Below are 22,283 nucleotides of genomic sequence, written 5' to 3'. Positions count from 1 at the left end.
CCGCACATACATGCATTCACACACATTTATACAAACACACACACGCGCGCATATTTAATATACATATTTTCCAAATTATGCCAAAATGTTCAGAAATTTTTGAAGCTTCTTTGGTTTTAGAAGGCAACGTGGCTTTAGAAGGCAACCCAAGGCTTATCCTTTTTTGGTGATTTTTTATTATGAGAACAACTTTAAAACTGATGAATTTTTTATTGGATGCAGCAATACCGGATAAAGGTTGTTTTTACTTGGAAATATATTGTTATCTATATTTTCAAGTGAAGATTGATGTCACTGCTACTTGACATCAGGCTGTCCGAAGTCTGATGTCATGATATAACCTATATATAGGTCATAAATCATCTAATTGTATTTAAATATAAAATTCAATTATTTACCACAAATAATAAATCAATTTTATACGAGTACACTAATCATTTATTTTGTAAGCAGCAATGAAATTCTATACGTGATTTCACCCACCCCTACAATCACAGAATTATAATCAAATTATGATTAAAGTAATTTTTTCTCTTTATATAAAGACCTCTTATGTAGTTTTGCACTCATTATGTAAATATGTTTATAAATAGCAATTGGATAAAGTATAAGTAAAAGATTAGTTATATATTAATATGCAGTATCATCTTACCACTAGATAATTTATGCAATGCCATTCTGGCGGACATCCGCCAGCCATTTTGATAACTGATGTCTAAAAGTGTAATGAACTTAAAAGGGAATAAAAAGATAACTTGAATATCTTTATTTGGAAACAATTCCATGCTTCAGCGGAACAGCGTCTTAATATTATACTCAGCATTTTTAGAATTTCTTAGATATGGATTGGAATTGCTTTGTATGTGTTTTCAGATAAACAGACCAGTATTGCATTCGTAATTTTTAATTTTTTTTTAAATAGATTGCGTTTTGAAAACGTTCTAATACGATTAAGAAAAGAATGCATAACTGCCAATTATAAATGGATTAGGGCATAAAATTAATGAGAGTTTGCTATATATTTTTTGAAATAAAAGAAATCAACAATTGTTCTCATTTATTAAATTGAACAGCGATTTCTTTTATTCCATCGCGAAATTGTTTATGATATAGTGCCACTTATATTTTTTATACTTTCATATGAGGAAAATTATTTACTTGTACGTTACGCATTAAATCTTTTGTTAATCGATACAAAAAGTTATTAGATTCACAGTAGAGAAAATAAATCATAAATACATTATTAATTCATATTCGCTTTTGAAACCTTTGAAAAGGAATAATTTATCACCATGACGAAATTCAATCAGTAGTCATCAATTCAGTAGCGATATCCATTTACACTTGGATATAAAGATGCTCAACTTTAAGTATAATTATATGAACATTATACTTGTCACCTGTAACAGATTCAACATCTTTATATATTTTATTATTAAAATACTGTCTTGTATGATTAATTTAAAAATTTAAAAATAGCAAAGGTAATTTAAAATTGTTTAATTTTATTACAATGATTGTATAGATCAAGCGTGTTTATGACTAGGATTAAACAGAAAGTGAGCTTTATAATTTAGAGTGAGAAGTTTAAATATTAAATGATTTACTAAAAAAACTGCAAATCCCATTGCAATCATCTCATTTTGATTAAAAAGAATGCACAATCAAGTACATGACAACCATTCAACTGCGAGTAGAGTTAAAAGCCCTGCGGGTGATATGTGCTCTAGTGGAATGTTATATGCAGGTGACTAATACTTTCATAGGTATTTATTCTAAAGCCTTAATAAGTATTCTAATCCAAAGCTGAAATTTCAAATATTTGCTATAGACTTAGATTCTAAATCTAAATTAGAATATCATATTACTGTAATTATAAATGTAAAAATTTTGCTTTTAATTAAAGTATTTGAATTACAAATAACTTGCGCTTGCATAATGGAAGTATATGATATCAGGAATATATCGTATATCCATTATTATTATTATGGATTAATAATATAGCCCAATAATATATATTTTATATGCTATTGTAGGCAATAAAACCATTTTTTATCCAAAAAATAAATATTTAAGTAATCATATATTTTGAATATTTCGTTTCTATTCAAATTTATCTTCATGACTACTTTGTTGATAATCACAAACATAATTCTCATACAATACCTCATTGAACGCTTCTTCTGTTTAGCGCTCTTTTATTTCGGTTTTGCACGGGGATTCTCCAAAATACGGGCGAAATCGTCGAATTTGCAAAACAAACTTAATATAAATGTGGTACTATGGGTAGTTGTCGAAGAAATAGTTTAAGAAAGTAGGTAGTATTTCTAAAGATGTTATGTAGCAAAAAATTGAGCTAGAAGACAACAAATATATTAATAGTAATAATTTGAAAGAAGAGCTGATAAAACTTTCAGTGGTGCTTCTATATATTTTCCTAAACCATTTATTTACATGTTAACATACTTTGTGCGGGACCTGTCGCTCCGTCTAGCTTTAAGGGGGGATTCTAGTGTAGAAATTCAAAAAAATCGATTTTTTGTATTTTATATTTTAAAAGTTTAACTATCTAAGAACATGGGTACAAGAAGGTTTTTGAAAATTTGAATTATTTTCGGAGATATAGGCATTTTACGGACTCGGTCTCCATACTGGTTTGGATTCACGCAAAACTTTAAATGCGTTTTTCTCAGAACAGACTTTTTCAGTACTATTGACACGATTTCTCGAGTTTTATTCGACCGATTCACTTGAAATGTTCAGAGAGTCTTGTTTATAGAACTATCTATAGCCCGAACTAAGATTATCCCCAAATTTCAATTTTTACTATATTTTAAAAATTAAATGTAAAAAACACTTTTTTTTTCAAACAGTCGCCAATTTGTAAAAATATTTGTTTTTTACTCATCGCTAGTTCAGGCGATTGCAACATCATTGTAGATTAATAATCTTTTTATTTTTTGCATTTCCGATGGCTAGGAGGGCTAAAATCATATCAAGATTGAGGTGCCAATTTTTTGAGACCACCCACTTCATCAGCTGCCAGTTTTTACAATTTTCAACTTTTTTATTTTTTAATTTTTGTTTTGTATTCTAATAATATTAATAAACAAGTGGTAAAAAATGGATAGTAAAAACATTTATTGCTTTCTTTTACGACACTTTAAAAATGACCTAAAATTCGTCGCTCTACACTAGAATACCCACTTAAGCTCCACTTTTGCGGAACGTAACCCCCGCGTTGAAGGCGGTAAAACTAGTTTTGTATCATTTCTTACTGCATTATCACTATAAAATATATTTTTGTTATATATACATTAATTGTGATTGATATATTGCTATATAGATTATTCATTGCAATGGACTATAAAAAGTTGAAAACTATGAGTCTATCGTGAGCCTAATAATTGTGTAAATATGCAACGAAATCTAGGTATCTAACGAACTAACTCGATAGAGATAACGGCAGATTTCATCACGTCAATCTGTATTTAGTGCTATAAATTGTCAATCGGCTCTCTTGTTATAAGGTAAGAAGTATGAGCCTGAAAACGAGTGAGAGTGAAGCTCTCTGCGTCGCGATTGTTTCAATAAAAGCGCAGCGCACCGTAGCCGACCCGACCGCTGCATTCTGTTGGTATTATTACACGCGAGAGTGACCGTGAATGCACGTAATTACATATGCAAGCATAGCATATCATGACATGAAGGTCGCGACGACTCGCATCCAGATTGGGGCAGCATACTATTTTTGTGACAAAGGGAAAATAATTAGATCTTATTACTGCAAAATTATATTTACTAGAAAGATGGACATTTTCAATGTTAGAGAAGACATTACCCTAAGGCAGCCAAAAGAATAACTAGTGGGACGCATGGCATCGTGCCTTAAGGCAAATTGCTGGAACTTCCCGTACCAAAAATTATTTTTTTTAAAAAAGATTAAAATTTTTGAAAAAAATTTACTCTGAAAAAATTAGATTTTTGAGAAACTATAAATTTTTGACAAAAATTTACTTTTTAAAAAAAAAAACATTTTGAAGAAAAAATTATTTTGAAATATTTTGGAAATTCTGAACTTTTTTTCAAAGCAATCGTAATGCTTTAACTGCATAGAGCCGAATTATCGAAGCGCGTAAGCGCCGCATCGCCGTCTAACGGATAAACATTGGTACGGAACCCATAGGAATGGAAACAAAATTGATCGCACACACACATACATCCATTTGTTCCAAGGTACGCCAAAATGTTCAGAAGGTTTTGAAACGTAAAGATATATAAAAAATTTCATTTGCAATTTTTTTGCGATTACTATAACTTGCCCTCCGGGAAGTTAAAAAGTGCGTTAAGAAATTTGTTTAAAACTAAATTTGCAAAAATGATCATTAGACATATGCACATGCAAATTCAGATATTTTATAGAGATTTATAAATAAGAACACATTTTGTGTTAAATTTCTATAAGTTTTGCACCAAGATCTATATTGTTTAACCGTTAGACTGCGACGCGGTGCTTTGAAAAAAAAAACAATTTAGAAAGAAATTCAAAATTCTCAAAAAATTAATTTAATTAAAATTTTCAAAATAACTTAAAGCTATTAAAGATTTTATTACGGAAGGCTTAGCAACTTGCTTTAAAGCACAATGCCATGCAATAGTTATTTTTACAATTCAAACAAATGTAAGTTATAGTTTATGTGCACATATTCCGCAAATATATTTGTTAAGTTGTCCACATCTGTTGTTTTTTATTATTATTATTACACGTTAGATTGAAAAATAATAGATTGTAAATTGAAAATTTGAAATGCAGATATCAGATGTTTTGTGAATGTTAGAAGATAAATACAATATAATGAAATAGAGGCAACAGACCTAACTAAAGTATTACATCTCAAAATATTTTTTACTTTGTACTGTAGCTTCGACATATGCCCCTGAGCTCAGATCACTACTTGAGTATTTTTTATAGTTCTGTTTAAAATCACCAACGTCTATTCATTCATCTGTACAACTCATTCTATTCATAAGCCCAATTTTATTTATGTTGATTTTAACATTAATAAGGATCCTAACATGATGCAGGATGTCGTTTAAATTCTAGTAGTAATTTTAATTAAAAATGATGCTAAGTATAATATTGCATTTTGAGGATTGTATTTTAATCTCGTTTGTGCTATAAATATATATTATATTTGATGAAGCCACTTTATTGTTCTTATGTAAACTTAGTGTAAACTATGAAAAGAATTTAAAACAAAGATTACTGTAAAAAATCTTCACGTTGTTTCAAGAGTGGAAGAATACTTATTTATCAAACGGTTTTGGTTTCATTAGTGTAGATACAATATTTTTCAATAATTGAAATACTTCAGTTATTGTTAGACAATTTTTCAAATTTCTTCGAGATTTCTCTATATTTTTAGATATATTGATAAAAAGCTGATATTTAACAAAACAGAGTTATAAAGCAACAACATATACATTTTATCAAATTTTTTATTTAAATATAATATACATTTTATGAAAATTTTCAATTAAAAAAGTATGCTACTTTATAATAATACATGATCATTTGTGGGCATTCTACAACGAGTAGAAATTTTCATTGGATTATTAGACTGAAACATATTATTTTTTATATATATTTTGAATATTAATGTTTAATAACTTACGTTGCCCTACATTTGGCATTAGTTTTTGTATTATGTTTATTAAGTTTGTTGACATACGAACTTGTAATGTGAGCGGCAAATGATCAATGTACAAATTAATTAATAAAGTATAAATTAATTAAAGTTTCATGGGTTTAACATTTACACTATACTTGCATAAATGACCTGAATAGTTTTAGTGTACAACACGTTTCTCGTAACATGTATTTTATTTTACTGATACCATAGTAAATTTCCAATATTTGAAAAATAATCAGTAGATAACGTAATGCTGAATATTGATTTTCTAAAAATAGATTTAATTAATACATTAATTTTGCTGGAATCGATCAAATTTATCACAACAGAGATAATTTATTATTTGATATCACTATGGGTATAAATCATTATTAGATATTAAATGAATTTATATAAAATATAAAAATATAACAAGAAATAACGTAAAAAACGTAATTAATGATAACTTATTTATTGCATATTTTATCAAATAATTTTATAGGTGTTTTATTTGCGGAATTTGTTGATACAAGCTTTACAAGAGAATTAAAGTTATTACGACCCAAAGACCTTGGCCATGCTCTGGAAATAAAACAGACTCGAGCAGAAAATAAGCAACCATCAAAAGATTCATACTAATTACATTTAATGGAAAAAAGGTCTTATTTACCGCGACTATAGGCGACCCACGCTTCTCCTCGGAATTTCACTCGTGTAAATATTTGCGCCGTCGGAATCTGATTTTAACCTTCACGGATTTAGACTGCTGTGTGATTATTTATTTGAATTACTTTTTCTACACCCAAAGCAAATATTTGTATGATTTACCGATTTTGTATTAATGACGCAACCGATTGCTTTGTACTGAAACCTATGCAAATTTTTCAATTCGTTACAAGTATTATGCCAATTGATAAAGCTATCAATTCTGCACATAACATAAACTATGTGGAAGTTATTCGTGAACTCAAAAAATGATCTTCGATTGAATATAATAATAAAGTAATCAAAATGTATACATTGGTCTGCTGAGAACTATTCGTTGTTGAAATATTAAGATTCAACGCATTGTAGTAATTACCAGTCTTGATTAGAAGGAATTTCAATGATAAGAAAACACTGCTATTCTTCAACAAATGCATGAGAAAATTTGCTAGGAAATTCTTGTATGCATTTTCTAAGATTTTAAGATAAGAACATGCTTATGTTGATTTAAAATTAAGATATGCGGAACATATAAATATTAAATGGAGAATAATAAACTATAGAATTATTATGTTTTGTAGTGTAAATATATTCAATGGTATCTAAACATTTGTTAGAATTAAAGTGACCATAAGTCCTGGTTTGGCCGGGACAGTTCCAGATTTCCACTTTTAGTCCCGGATTTTTTTAAAAGCATCATTTGTTCCGGATTTAGATCATTTGTCCCGGATTTTCGAAAAATATAGGTTTAAAATAAATCTTCACATTTACTTGATAATACAATTACAACTACTCATCAAAATTTTACAGATGATATATACAACGTGTACTACTTTTATATGAAACAATACATTACATATTATTAATGAGAAAATTGCCGAATGCCAAATTTCAAAGGTGGATAAAAATAGCCTCTTACTTTAATAATTTCTAACAATTGAATTTTTGCAAAAAATAGCAAGAATTAGAAAAACGAACTTTTTGGCAGCCTTGCACAAGTACTAATTTTATACTAGCAAAAAGTTAGTTAATCGAGTAATAAACTTCTCCCGTATTAGAATAACTATAAGAAGCCCTCAAGGTTTTGATATGAAAAAATATGGTCACCTCAGTTTTAATATCTAAACAATTATGAAAGTAAGGAATTCAGCTGGGACCACTGCCAAAAGTAAATAGATTATTCAGCTTGCAAAACAAAGTTTAATTTAGATACAATAGACAATAGTTAAGAAGCACATAAAAGAATGTAGCAAAATTTGAATATGAATTATGCATGGAATTTGTACATGAATTGCTACTAATTGAATATCAAAATACTAGTCTTATAGGTAAGAATTTCAGAATTCGAGATACCAAGCTGTAAGTCTGAAAATACTTGTATATTGACACCCGAAAGTTGTCTCAAAACCTACATATTTTAGGATGTCAATACCCAGGGCCGGATTTAGAAATTTGGCGCCCCGGGGCACTGACAAAAATGCCGCCCCATCCCTGAAATTTTACAAACTTTCGAACTTTTTTTTGACGCTTATTTTCTCAACAACTAAATTATCATTTTTGGCATTTTGGCCCGTATCTTGAAAACAGTTGGACCTGCTTTGGCCAATATCTAATCAGCACGTCTCCTTAACAATAGGAATTGAATCATTTAAATCGGTTGATCCGTGTTCACTTGAATAATTAAAAAATATTAGATTTGTATTGATGGGGAGACGTGCTGATTAGTTTTTGGCACGAATTACGAAAAATGGTAATTGAGTTTTGATATTTTTTCTCTGAAACAGCTACGCAGCGCAATTGCTTTGCAAAAAGTTCAAAGCAAAGCAAAGCAAAAATTTCGAGATACAAAAATGTGTTTTAAAAGTCAATTTTTTTCATTTTCAATTTTTTTCAATTTTAAAGATCTTTATTAAATGTAATTTTCAGTACGGGATGTTTCAATAATTTGTCTTAAGGCACAATGCCATGCGTCACTAGTTTAAAATTTTTTTCAACGCTATAAGCTTGGAAGTGCAGAAATTCGTCATTTTAAGAAGGCTCGAGAACTGAAGAAAATATTTTTCTTAAACTTTCAGCTTGTTTACGGATCTTTATATTAGCCAAATTAACAAATTTGATAATGACTTATTAACCAATTTGATAATTTACGTTCGGAGAGAGAGGCAAGGCAATATAATAAATTTTAATAACCGGTTATTTCGACCCAAATTTTGCATTGCAATCGTATTATGTTGTGTTAATTATATTTCTTGAAATAAAAAATGTCTTTAAAAAAGGTTGATTATATTGTATAGAATTTTTTTCTCACTATCCAAATTTTGCCGCCCCCAAAAATTTGCCGCCCTGGGCAGTAGCCCCGATTGCCCCTACTGTAAATCCAGCACTGTCAATACCATATGTAGGTTTTGAGAAACTTTAGGGTGTCAATATACAAGTATTTACAGACTTACAGCTGGGTATCTCAAATTCCGAGGTGAACTGACTATAATGACTGGACTTATACAAGTCCAATAATAATAATATAAATATGAATTTTGAATGGAGAATAGTTACTTATCAAGGTATGAAATAATTCTGCATAATATTTTGGTTCCACTTTGTATCAATTCTTGACTATCCTGCATGTTCTATTCGACGTGCAAAATGGCTAAGGCTCTGAACTCACGGTTCGGTGAACGAACGCTTCGATGAATGAGCAGAATTCCGGCGAATGCAGAAACCAAACCCGCCCACGTGAAAAAAAATAACTGAAGTCACAATACGATGGATTCACAATCAACTACTAGCAGAAATACGAAACGTTAATCCATGCAGACGCATTGCAGACACGTGCTCGAAGGTTAACCGTCGTAATAGTGGCTTGCAATGAATGATGACAGCTGTCTGTCGCATTGCCACTGCATTTTTTTTTATTCATGTCAGTTTTTGTTTATCGCTAATTAAATCTTAATTTTGATTATGATGATTTCAGTATTTGTTTGGTCCGTAAACAATCAAATCGAATTAAAAAAGCTTCTTTTGATGAACACTTTGTCATGGTTATATAATACTCCAGCATAATGGGGCGTCTATTAATCATGTGAGCGAGTTTTTAAGGATTTTTGGACCCCCCCTCCCCTTTGGTGATCCATGGTGAGATTCAAAATTACCCCCTCCTCCACCACCAAACATCACGTGTATTTAGTCATGTTAAAAAACTGTACAATTTTTTTTTTTTGAGAATGTTTGAACTTTAACGTTTAAAAAAATAAATACACGTGATACCTTACTATACCCCTTCCTGCCTCACGTGATATTTCGTGATTTTTTGTCAACGCTCCTTCTCCCCCTTAAAACTTCACGTTATTAATGGACACCCCTAAGCTCTGAAGAAAATCATCCCGAAGAATATAATTAAATTTGTTATTTCAATTTCAGCAAATATCATAATAAACGTTCTACAAAATTTGTTTAGAGTCATGAAAATTATAAATGCGTGCTTTGCTCTTTCCTGTTTTGAATTATAAATTTTACTAATTGCAAGTAAATTCAATTTGCATTATTTAAGTTTTTTTTCATTTTATTTAAGCTAAGCTGAGCATATTTGCAAATATGCTCAGCGATCATATTACCATTATAATTTGCTCTATATTATTATAATTATTTATTTATTAATAATTAAGCATTGATCTATATTATGGTCTTGAAATTATTGATATTCTCCATATAACATTATACCTGATGGTGCAAAACAATGTTCACTATCTTGCTCTTTTATTTTGATAGCAATGTTAGTACATTGAATAATAAGGAAAAATATGAATAATAAAGAATATAGAGAGTAGACAAAGTGCAAACAATAATTTTCAGTAAATAAATTTTGCCGCCAAAGTTTAATGCACCTGCACCAGGGTTAGCAATCTTTTATCTTTTATACTTGGTGCACTTTAACTTGTAATTGATTCCTCCATCCTTTCTTTATTTAATGCCTTAGAATTATTAATAATTAACCAATATTATGATGCCACTACTTTGAAGCAAAATAATTTCTTCTAGCTTTTCCTTCTTTTTAGAGAGACTCTAATAGAAGACTCTAATAGTTTAGAGTCTTCTATTGCATTATATAAAATTGCATAGAAAATAGATGAATATGATTAATAAAACATTTTGAACGATAGTTTTTGGCGATGAAAACTTCTGTCAGAAATTTAATATACCTATACTTGTAAATTGTTTCAATATAATTTATTTATTACAACATTAAAATTATAAACAAAATGATATAGAAGATGAATATCTTTCAATGTTACTATGCAATAGTTACTATGCAATAGTTTACTAATACAGTTTGCAATTTACAATAAGTCTTTATCAATAATAATAATAATTCATAATATTTGTAAATAACAATTAGTTCAATTATTCGTTTAAATAAATGTGTGATCTATTTCCTATGGTATGATGCTCAATTACCATCAATCTTTTCAGATTTTTTCATCATAAGCATTATTATGCTATAACTTATGCATTACATTCTCCGAACTGAATTAAGCTTAAGTGAATGCTAGTGTAGACTAAAAAAACTACTATTAAAATAAAACCCATAAAGACGCGTACTCGTGCATTTTGTTATCTAGATGTTTCTTGAGAATAAAACAGCATTATTTTTTACGATTTGATATATCTATGTATCCAGCGGTTGAAGTTGATTATCTCAGCACGCTCTTATGCGTTCACTAAACCATATATTAGTAGGTACAATGCAAGTAGTTGTTTATTATTCAATAAAATTTCTAAAATATATTTAAATCGATTAATGGAAGCAGTAGTTCGCAGAAAATTATTAAGTAATTATGTATAGGTATTTATATATCTTTGTCACTAAATGCATGATTTGAGAAAGGTAAGCTAATCAAAGTCAAATATGTAGGAAGTTTATTTTATTTTTTATTTTGTTATTTTGTTATTGGTAAACATATGCTTCATTCAAGAGAGTGTAAATAAACACTGGCAATTATTTAACATACTTCAGATATTACGTAGTTTTGAATGATTTCATAGTTAAATAATTTAATTAATTATCTAACCGCCAAAGATTCATAGCGTCATACTTGTTAAAGTGATAATATCATTTGGCAACCGATTTCAAGATTATGAAACGGAAATTCTTTCTGTAATTTTAAGATAGTATGTAAAATAACATACGAACAGATTTGTTTTGTTTTAACTCTTTATACATAATAGACACAAACATTATAATATTTATAATAATGATTTTTTACCATCTGGGTCCGTTACACATACATCTTTAAATATTAACCTTATCAAAGTTTTTTCTGAATATTTTCAATTCTTTCTCGATTTTGCATGAATAATAAGTGAACATAAATCGAAATTTACATTTATGATTGAAGTTCAAAATTATAATGATTTAAATATCTGAAAATAAAACTGATGTTATTTATTATAGTATTGTTATTTAAAGTTATTTAAATTGTAAAATTATTGTCCAAAAATTAAATTAATCAGTTATTATAAGTAGAGATTCTCAAATCATTTAAATATTTATTTTAAAAGAACTTATGTTGAAATGATAAACTTGTTTTTTTATGATATTAATGCTCGAATTTGTACTGAATTTCTTCTCTTAGCTTACAAAGTAACTATTTTTATTTTATGGGGTCGCTAAAATGCAAGATATCATATGTTGTTAAATGAACATTATTCAATGTTAGTTTTAAATTGATCTTTTGTAATTAAGAAAAGTTTGTTTAATTAAATTTGATTTGAAATATGTTCCTTTCTGGTAAAATTTTAAGACATTAATCGTTTGCATGTGCTAGAATAAAACGTAACTTATTAAAAGAGAATTTCAAATTTGACCATGTCAGCATATTTATTCACATCAGCTAAATGATCTAAGGTAAATATGGAATAAAAAGATAATAAGATAATATTGTGTGACTTTGAGTCATCTAAACAAAATTGTTGAATATCAAATATTTAGAATATTTATTGTAAATTATTTATTCAAAAACATGATCTGCGTGTTAACTAGAGAAAATTTACTTTCATTGGTTGTGCCAAGCAAGAACCTCGATCAAGCTAATCAACACCAAAGTCGATTACAAAATAGATATACTCGAATTCAAGTCGATTACAGAATAGATATACTCGAACTCAAGTCGATTATAAAATAGATATACTCGAACTCAAGTCGATTATAAAATAGATATACTCGAGCAATGTTTAACTTCTAAGATGCAGTACAGAATAGGCCCGAAATAACAGTACAAAATAATATTAAATGCTATCAAAAGTTGATTTATTAAAAGTTATTTATTTATTGGTTGGCGTTGAATATATTTATTAGATGTTTTATTGTTCCATGAAACGAATGGCACTACAATCCTTCAATTGATAGAATCATAACCGCAATAATCTAAATAATTTAAATCTTATTTTATTGCGAGCAATGACTAAAGAAAACAATAGCTTATTTTCAATATTGCGAAATCAACAGGTCTCAAACGTTGTATATATGAGTATTGCAAATTTGGCATTTTGTCACGAAGTTTAATAGGTGTTTTCATGCCTGAAGTTCACTCTCCCTGAGATATTATGTTTCTGATAAACGATGCAATGTACTAATTTTAGCGATTCCCGGTGCTGCCAATATCACCGCGTTCAGAAATAGTTAAGCATGTGACCTCCGCCTTACAGATTGATATAGAAACAACCGATGTACAATATAAATATATATATATATATATCTGTGCACCTAATTTCTTAGGAATTTCATTGATATTTGCGATGTTTATGTTTATAAGATCATCTATAAAACACAAATATTCAGGATTAGTTTCGACACATGCTTTGCTCTCGACTTTGAATGAGCGAATATTGTTGAAATGATTTACTAAATATTATTATTCCACAAAGACGATTGATTAATGGTGACATTTGATTGAATAAGTTATGAAATTTAATAGAATAAAATTAATTTAATTTTGTATGCTACAATTTGCGAATCGAATTATAGAATAATTTGGATTATTTAGTAAATAATTTTCCATAAGAGATTTTAAATGTATTTTTTTCTGCATTTTCATTCGGATGGCTTGTTGTAAATCTTGATGTCTTATGTATCATTAGTAGAGTTTACAGCTTGATTTATAGAAGTATAACACCGCTTTTTCGTAATATAGTTCAAAATTTTCATTTTTTAAAAAAAATATTTATTTATTCCTAAAAAATGAGAACTGATTTATTCATCTGCTTCTCAACAGTTTGTTGCCAATGTGTCGGTTTAAATATTATATTTCCTGAATGAATCTCTTCAAGGCTCTCGAAATGAGTACCTTCAATCGCTTTCATTATCTGAATTTTCATAATTTTGAATAAATGTGCACTGTGACCCTCCTGGCCAAAATACTAAATGATAAAACACTAGTAGAGAAAAGTAGCAAAATGCGCACAAAAATATACAATACAATACTACCATTGTCTTGTCAAAATATATTTTGAATTTGATAATTGTTCATAAACATAATTTGTCATTAAGTTAAATTAACTAGTCGATGGTTGGCGGAATATCATACACATCATGCCAAGTATAAGATAAATTATTTAAATATTTCATGATCAATAATGAAACGTGTCTACGTCGCTTGAGTCAGTACAAGTAATAATCATTCTGAATAAGTAATAATCTTTTTTTAACTTCCCGAAGGAGAAGTTTATGTTTTCATCAAAAAACCCGATTCGCTAATTTTATGTTTTCTCGACGTTTCAAGCCATTCTGAATCGAATGAGACCAAATTTGGAAAAAGTATGTGTGTGTGTGTGTGTGTGTGGTGTGTGTTGTGTGGTGTGGTGTGTGTGTGTATGTGAACAGATTTTTTGCCGTAAATCGACGTTTTCTCGAAAACGGCTGGACCGATTTCAAAAATTTAAAAGCCATTCGATGTATCTCGACGAGAACTATTGTTTGTCAGTTTTGTGCGACGATCGGCCAAGCCGTTTCTTCATAAATGGCAGAAAAGTGAAAAATTTTTCGTCTACGTTTTAGCCCGCAATTCTGAATCGATTTTGAAAATTCAAAAACCGTTCGAAAGATATTGGTTGGGAATCGTGCTGATTAGTTTTTGGTAGAGATCGGCCGGGCCGTTTTCTTGTAATAAAGTTTTTAAAAAAAAAATTTCGGCGATTTTTATGATTATTTTTTTGACGATAGATACCATAGTCTTCTAGATCATACTAAAATATTATGGCCCTACGACAACTGGTTCAGCTTTAAAAATTCGTCAAAGTTTGCAAAAATCAGTATGGTCTTTTGGCATTTGTCAAAATTAGACTTTTGATCGACGTTTTCTCAAAAACGCCTGAACCGATTTTAGAAATTTAAAAGCCATTTGATGTATTTCGGTGAGGACTATCGTTTGTCAGTTTTGTGCAACGATCTGCCAAGCCGTTTCTTTGTAATTTGAAAAAAACTTTTCGTCCACATTTAAGCTCATCCTACCGAACGATTTTAAAAAATCAAAAACTGTTCGAAAGATATTAGTTGGGAATGGTACTGATTAATTTTAGGTGAAAATCTACCGAGCCGTTTTCTTGTAATTAACTGTTGAAAAAAAGTGTTAAATTTTCGTCGACATTTAAGCTCATCCTACCGAACCGATTTTAAAATATCAAAAACTGTTCGAAAGATATTAGTTGGGAATGGTACTGATTAATTTTAGGTGAAAATCTACCGAGCCGTTTTCTTGTAATTAACTGTTGAAAAAAAGTGTTAAATTTTCGTCGACATTTAAGCTCATCCTACCGAACCGATTTTAAAATATCAACAACTGTTCGAAAGATATTAGTTGGGAATGATACTGATTAATTTTAGGTGAAAATCTACCGAGCCGTTTTCTTGTAATTAACTGTTGAAAAAAAGTGTTAAATTTTTGTCGACATTTAAGCTCATCCTACCGAACCGATTTTAAAATATCAAAAACTGTTCGAAAGATATTAGTTGGGAATGGTACTGATTAATTTTAGGTGAAAATCTACCGAGCCGTTTTCTTGTAATTAACTGTTGAAAAAAAGTGTTAAATTTTCGTCGACATTTAAGCTCATCCTACCGAACCGATTTCAAAAAATCAAAAATTGTTCGAAAGATATTAGTTGGGAATGGCACTGATTAATTTTAGGTGAAAATCTACCGAGCCGTTTTCTTGTAATTAACTGTTGAAAAAAAGTGTTAAATTTTCGTCGACATTTAAGCTCATCCTACCGAACCGATTTTAAAATATCAAAAACTGTTCGAAAGATATTAGTTGGGAATGATACTGATTAATTTAGGTGAAAATCTACCGAGTCGTTTTCTTGTAATTAACTGTTGAAAAAAAAATTTAAGCCGATTTTCATGGAAATTTTTTTGGCGATATACATCATGGTCTTATAGAACTTACTGTAATATTACGGCCTAACGACAAGTAGTTTAATTTTAAAAATTCGTCAAAGTTTGCTAAAATTATTATCGTTTTTTTAAAAAGTAGGATTAATGAAGTATATTATTTACACATTTTTTTTTTGATTAAGTCGATTATCTACAAATTTCGGGAAGTTCATGTAACTTGCCTCAAGGCTAAATACCAAACCAACTAGTTAACAATTATGGTTATATTAACCTGTCAAAATTCCCATTTGTTCGTCTTAACCAACCAAATAAAAGATGACCCTCACTCGATTGAATTGTGAGTTAAACAATATGACTCTAACAACATTGTCTGGTGAATACATCGTTTATTATGCGGTTAAGAGCACACACATATGTATACTATAGACATACATTATATATTTATATATATATATATATATATATATATATATATATAATATGGTTTTGTATAAATGTATTTTTATTACCACCATAAATATATTTTCAATGAGTAGATTTGAAATATTAATAGTTTATATTTAAGATTAAATTTAATTTTTGAGATACCTTCATAGATTTTTATAATGAGGTTGCATCAAGTCTAGTACTTTATGCAGAGGTTTTATAGTCATAAAAATATAAACACTGATTATATGCGGAGAAGCCAGTGTAAATGGTTGGTGGTCTGATCTGAAGATTATATATATATATATATATATATATATATATATATATATGCTTTTCTGATTAGACCACCAACCACTTACTCTGATTACTCCGCTGTACTTGACTTATTCAAATGAGTTTAAAATGTTTTCATACTCTTCTCGGGCTTCCCGTTATGATATTTCACCCAAAGTGCGTCCACTTTTCCAATCTTATAAAGTACATATTTATTATTCTCTGGATCAGCAAGTCAGTCGCTAAAAACATATACGATATATCAGTAATAAATGACCATAAATTTTATAGCGTATATTAGGAAATGCTCAATTGAAATCATTTAAGAATACGATAAAGTCTATGATATTTTAGAGAAAAAACTAGATTATTTTGAGTCAGAGAGTTAATTCGCGGGCAGGTTGACAAAGAGAGCAAATATGCTTGTTTACACACGTTTTGTGAACTAAATATAAATTATAATACATACAGTTGTTTATATATGCAAGTATTTGAGTTTGCTATTTGAATCATTTTGTATTGTGTCTGCTGTGCCCCAATGAATAGGCTAGCTAGAGATGTTAGATTTTACCATTTTCAATTTCAAACAGTTTCAATTGTTTATAATTAAAAAAAATGCTTTGAACCAGTACAATAAGTTGTATACTATTTTTTACACTAATTTGACGTGTCTAGTACCCGATACACGTATTTTAACCCTCGTATTTGGTATACTAAATATCAATAACTATTTTAGAAATAATATAAATGAGTATTATCAAAAATTTGCCTTCTTTAAAGTAATTTGCGATATATTTCTTTAAATTGTGTCTAAAAAATTAAATTGTCTAAAAATTATTTTTTATGAAAACTATGTTTTTAAAACTGTAAAGATATAGTAAACATAAAATTGGAATCACTGAAAAATATGTGTATATTTTAAATCTAAAATTAAATTTAGATTTATAATTCTAAAATTTGTCTTGATTTTATTGGATGTTATATTTTTCGATAAATTAATAGACATGTGTGCAAGAGTTATAGATCATAGAGTGCAAATTATTACTCCTAGTCATCACACATGTAAGTCTGGGTGCCGTTGACTGTCTCTATAATATGGTAGACTCCATGTATTGTATTGCAGTTTTTGTTCAGTTATTTCTTTTTTCGCATTTAGTCGAGACGTTAATCTTCGCCCAGTATTTTACGATGCTGTTAATATATTCGCACTTCAGTTAGCTTTCGTCTTAATATCCCCTATAAATGCAGATGTTACATTTGGATGCAATGCTGACAAACATGAGATACAATAGCAGATGTAACTGATTCATAAATAACAAAGATATAAAATAAAATTTCATTGCTTAGTAAGTATTGATCGTTTGATAAATCTAATTTTTATTAAGTTAAGTGTGGCAACCTGAATGAATCAATCTAATTATACTCTTCATCTCATTCTTCCGACTATATCACAATAATATTTTATTTAGTCCAATCATTATAGTAAGTTCACCTCGGAATTCGAGATACCCAGCTGTAAGTCTGTATATACTTGTATATTGACACCCTTAAGTTGTCTCAAAACCTACATATGGTAGTATAGGTGGGAATCAAATAGACCATGAGTTTTGGAGAAAAACAAATATTCAAAGAGACAACTTTAGGGTGTCAATATACAAGTATTTACAGACTTACTGCTGGGTATCTCAAATGACTGGACTAATTGTCTCTCTGTCAATAAAATATAATAAATATATTGAATATGTGTCAATATTTAGAATAATTTAATTATAAAGGAATAAGTTAAAACTTAACTTCAATATTCAAAACATTGCAACCAGCTTCAAATATTTGTTGTTATCGTTATCTTATTTAAAAGTATGGAACAAATATCGAGAGTTATTAGCATATTTCTTAAATCCATCTTTATTTTACTTTTAGAAATATCAGTTTAGACTATTCAATTATCCATTGACGCATCTGCAAACGCGAATGCTTTCATGAATCATGGCACAAAATACAAAAGCTCTCCTTGAAATCAGTTTGCACATGTTTGTATAAAACAAAACGATCGTTAAGCGTTCTTTCTGGAATCTCTTCCTTATGGTCTCTGAATACTTCATCATTACAATTATATTGCATATAGTATTTTTTATTTGTCTTTTTTGCAGGTGAACAGCGGAAGCCCGGCCGAGCGAGCTGGTCTGCAAGCAGGCGACGCTGTCATCAAGGTGAATAACACAGACGTCTATAATCTGAGACACAAGGACGCGCAAGACGCCATCGTGCGCGCCGGACAATCCTTTGAGGTGACAGTACAAAGGTCAGTGAGTTTCAGTGGATAGAGCATCTGAGGCAATTTTTATAATATATTCTACCAGCAACAGCAATCAGAACTTAACAAGTCCTATGTGCATTGTTTGTCGTGGCGAAGGTCGTTAACGCGTTGACTTTGTATGGACAGGGTCGCGCGTTCGATTCCCCGCTCTGGCAATCTGATATCTGGCAGCGCGATGTCCATTTTCAATTGAAAATATAGATCAAAATATGTTTCTAATTGAAAATAAGCCCATCTCGGGCACTGCGGTGTGAAATGGCAATGGAAAATGTCTCATACTATTCTTCCCTGAATCGAGTTGGAGTTTTAACTCAGCTCACGGACCTGCCCTAGGGCAGTACACCTATGTGCATTGTACTGACTTCTTAAACGTCGTACATTTTTATTAGATGGCAATCCAAACGGTTGTTCTATCTCTATGTGATGTATTTATTATTACAATTTCTGTAATAATGATGAATTTTTTATTGATGCCGCAATGCCGGCGGGGTCTATTTTCACTTGGAAGCATATTGCTATCAATTAGTGAACGGTTAGCGATTTCTATTAAAAAATTAAATGCAGTAAAGATTATGAGTTGCACGCATATATTAGCAAATATCTTTTATATACTTCTGTTTTAAAAGAAAATACAGTAGAAGTTCATTAGTCCTGCATTCAACAGTCCGGATTGGCCAATAGTGTTTGGTAAATTTAGGTGTACTTTTATAGAAAAGAAAAACGCCCAAGAGCTATTCAGAAGTTTTTTTTCGGGTAGTTTGACGGAGATTAGAAATGTTTTATACTATTTGTGTTGACTTGAAATTGCTGAAAAAATATAATTTTCTTACAATTAGAAAAAATTATTCCTCATATAAATTTATGTTCTAATTAGATGCTCTATTAGAGAGCAAAAAAACTAAAACTACATTCAAAATAACATCAATATTTCTTAGTTATTATATGTGAATTTGCTTTATAAATTTGTATATTTTGAATATTTTATATATAGCAGGGTTTGTTGCTTCCATTCTTGTTTTACGAATACAAACTTTTAGACATGGACTTGAATTTTAAAACAATACAATATCTTATTCAATTATTTTATTTAACTCGGTAATGTTCTAATTCTAAAAAATATGCCTGTTTTGCAGAAGAAGGGTTATGCACATTTATAAATTATTTAAATGCATTCTTTCTTGAAATTACTTGCAATTAGTTTAGTTTTCATAATAAATATTTTATGCATTAATAAATGTTAGTTATAACAATGTTTAATGAATTACTGTCATTTTTATATGTGTTGCGTTAAAAATATGAAAAATTGTTCAAGGTTATGGTATTAATTTTGAGCGTTCATAACGTATTAGAATAACATTTGATTTCATCTAAATGTGTTTTGTTTATATATTCTATAAGTTATCACAATTATTATTATATCTTATCAAAATATTCTCTTAGAATTTTATAAATATTTACTTTATAAACAAATATAACCGTTTGTTTGTCATTACTATTAATAGTTATTTACATTTCTTGAATAATTTTGTAGATAAATTTTAAAGTAAGAAAACATGATTTTATTTGCGATTAGGATATTTGAATATTCAAGTGATAGGGTAACCACATTTGTGAAAAAATCTTTTCTTTTAATCTCAAATAGTCGTCATTGCCAGTTATCTTCTATTCACTGGTAACTCGTATCAATTACCTTCTATTCACCAACTCTATATTTTTACAGAGGAGGCTCAACATGGCAACCGCAAGTAGTACCAACTGGAGTTGCTCCAAAACCATCACCATTAGGTTCTTATGTGTCACCAGTGACTAAAACTTCTTTGGCCGCCAAACCCCAAGACCCAATGCACATCGGATCCGGGCACAACAATAAGGCTAAACCATTTGCAAGTGTGCAAGTAAGGTTTTATAAATTTAGTAGATCTATTGCTCATAAAATGAAAATTGTATTTTGAACATATGCTTATATACAAGCTTGTAGAGATTGAATGAGATGTTGAATTCTATTGAAACATGAATGGGATATACTAAAAGAAAAGCTCTAACTAACTTGCTTATTTATTATTATTTGCAGTTAAATGGAACCGGCCCCAAGAACTTAGTAAATAAACAATACAACACTCCATTGAATATCTATAGTGAGCAAACTATCAAGGAAACATTAGACAAACACTCTGAAGTGCTCGAAACCGAGTAGTAGTAGGGTAATTTAATAATATTTATTTTCATATTTATTTTTACTTCAAATTAATTGCAATATTGTATATGTAGAGTGAACTTTAAGAAAAACGAAAAAAATCTATAATGCAGCAAATAGTGAGGTGTTCAAAATGCTACAGGAAGCTGATAACGAACCCGAAAAAGGTTAGTTTGTACACAATTGGTTATAATTTAATAATATTTTATTTTATTATATTTGAGTATATAAGAAAATGATTTTTTTCTGATTATATGCTCTTATTATGAGCTTTATGTGACATGGAAAATAGCTGGTTTCAGAAGTTATTACAGATGTTTATTATTTATTAAAGAAATATTTATTAACATTTCAAGCGCCTGAATCAAAAAATTGCATGTAGTTAGATGCTGTTATTTAGAGTGTTGAGTAACTATTCACCAATTTTGAAAAAATGGATTCAATTTGGTCTAAATTGCGAAAAATAAGCAAAATCAATATTAATTTCTGATTCTTTTCCATGCAAAATTGCAACTATCAGGTGAACTGCAGCATTACAATGCTAAATTTATTTCCATGGCAAGGGAGCGTCCATTAATCACGTGAGGTTTTTAGGGGGAGGGGGGGGGTTATACAAAAAATCACGAAATATCACGTTGGGGAGGGGGGTATGGTAAGATATCACGTGTATTTATTTTTAACAGATTTTTTTTAAAAGAAATCAAACATTTTCAAAAAAAGAATAAAACATTTTTGTTTTTTCACATAACTAAAAAATACACGTGATGTTTGGTGGGGAGGGGGGATAATTTTGAATATCACCACGTATCACCAAAAGGGAGGGAGGGTCCAAAAATCCTTAAAAAACTAGCTCACGTGATTAATGGACGCCCCCCAAGATTTCAGATCAGAGAATTGTAGAAGAATTTAATCACTACAATATGAAATCATTGAAAACACCGCATATTAGTTGATTTTTTTTTTTCATAAAAATTTCATATTCAGATGTCCACGATCATTTTTTCATTATTTTCTGCTCTATAACCCGCCTGGGATGTTACGATCAAATGAAGAATAATATTAATTTACATTTGTACTGCATTTGCTAATATTATAAATACTAAATGCGTAGTAGCCCCGATTAGTCCAGTGCATGTCACAGCTCCCTCTTCGGATCATTCTCACCAGCCTATGGCGTCCCCGGCTGCACCAGTTTCTGGATTGCGTCACGTGTCGGCTCCAGTCGATCGCCCCGCGACAAACAACACCGGCGGTCTGCCGGCCGGGCAGAATATCTGCGCTGATTGCGAAAGACTCATCGTGTAA

The 22,283-nt window shown here is 29.7% G+C and overlaps 1 pseudogene; it reads left to right on the top strand.

Annotated features, from left to right (window-relative positions):
* LOC113371032 overlaps positions 1-22,283 on the top strand; it is a 50,340-nt pseudogene extending 28,057 nt beyond the window's left edge.

Source organism: Ctenocephalides felis, unplaced genomic scaffold (genome assembly GCF_003426905.1).
Source record: "Ctenocephalides felis isolate EL2017-DRISC unplaced genomic scaffold, ASM342690v1 CF-g0.4_SCAFFOLD_01492, whole genome shotgun sequence".
In the NCBI taxonomy this organism is placed as follows: Eukaryota; Metazoa; Arthropoda; class Insecta; order Siphonaptera; family Pulicidae; genus Ctenocephalides; species Ctenocephalides felis.
Note: the sequence above shows the minus strand (reverse complement) of the source record. Positions and strands in the feature narration are given on the sequence as shown.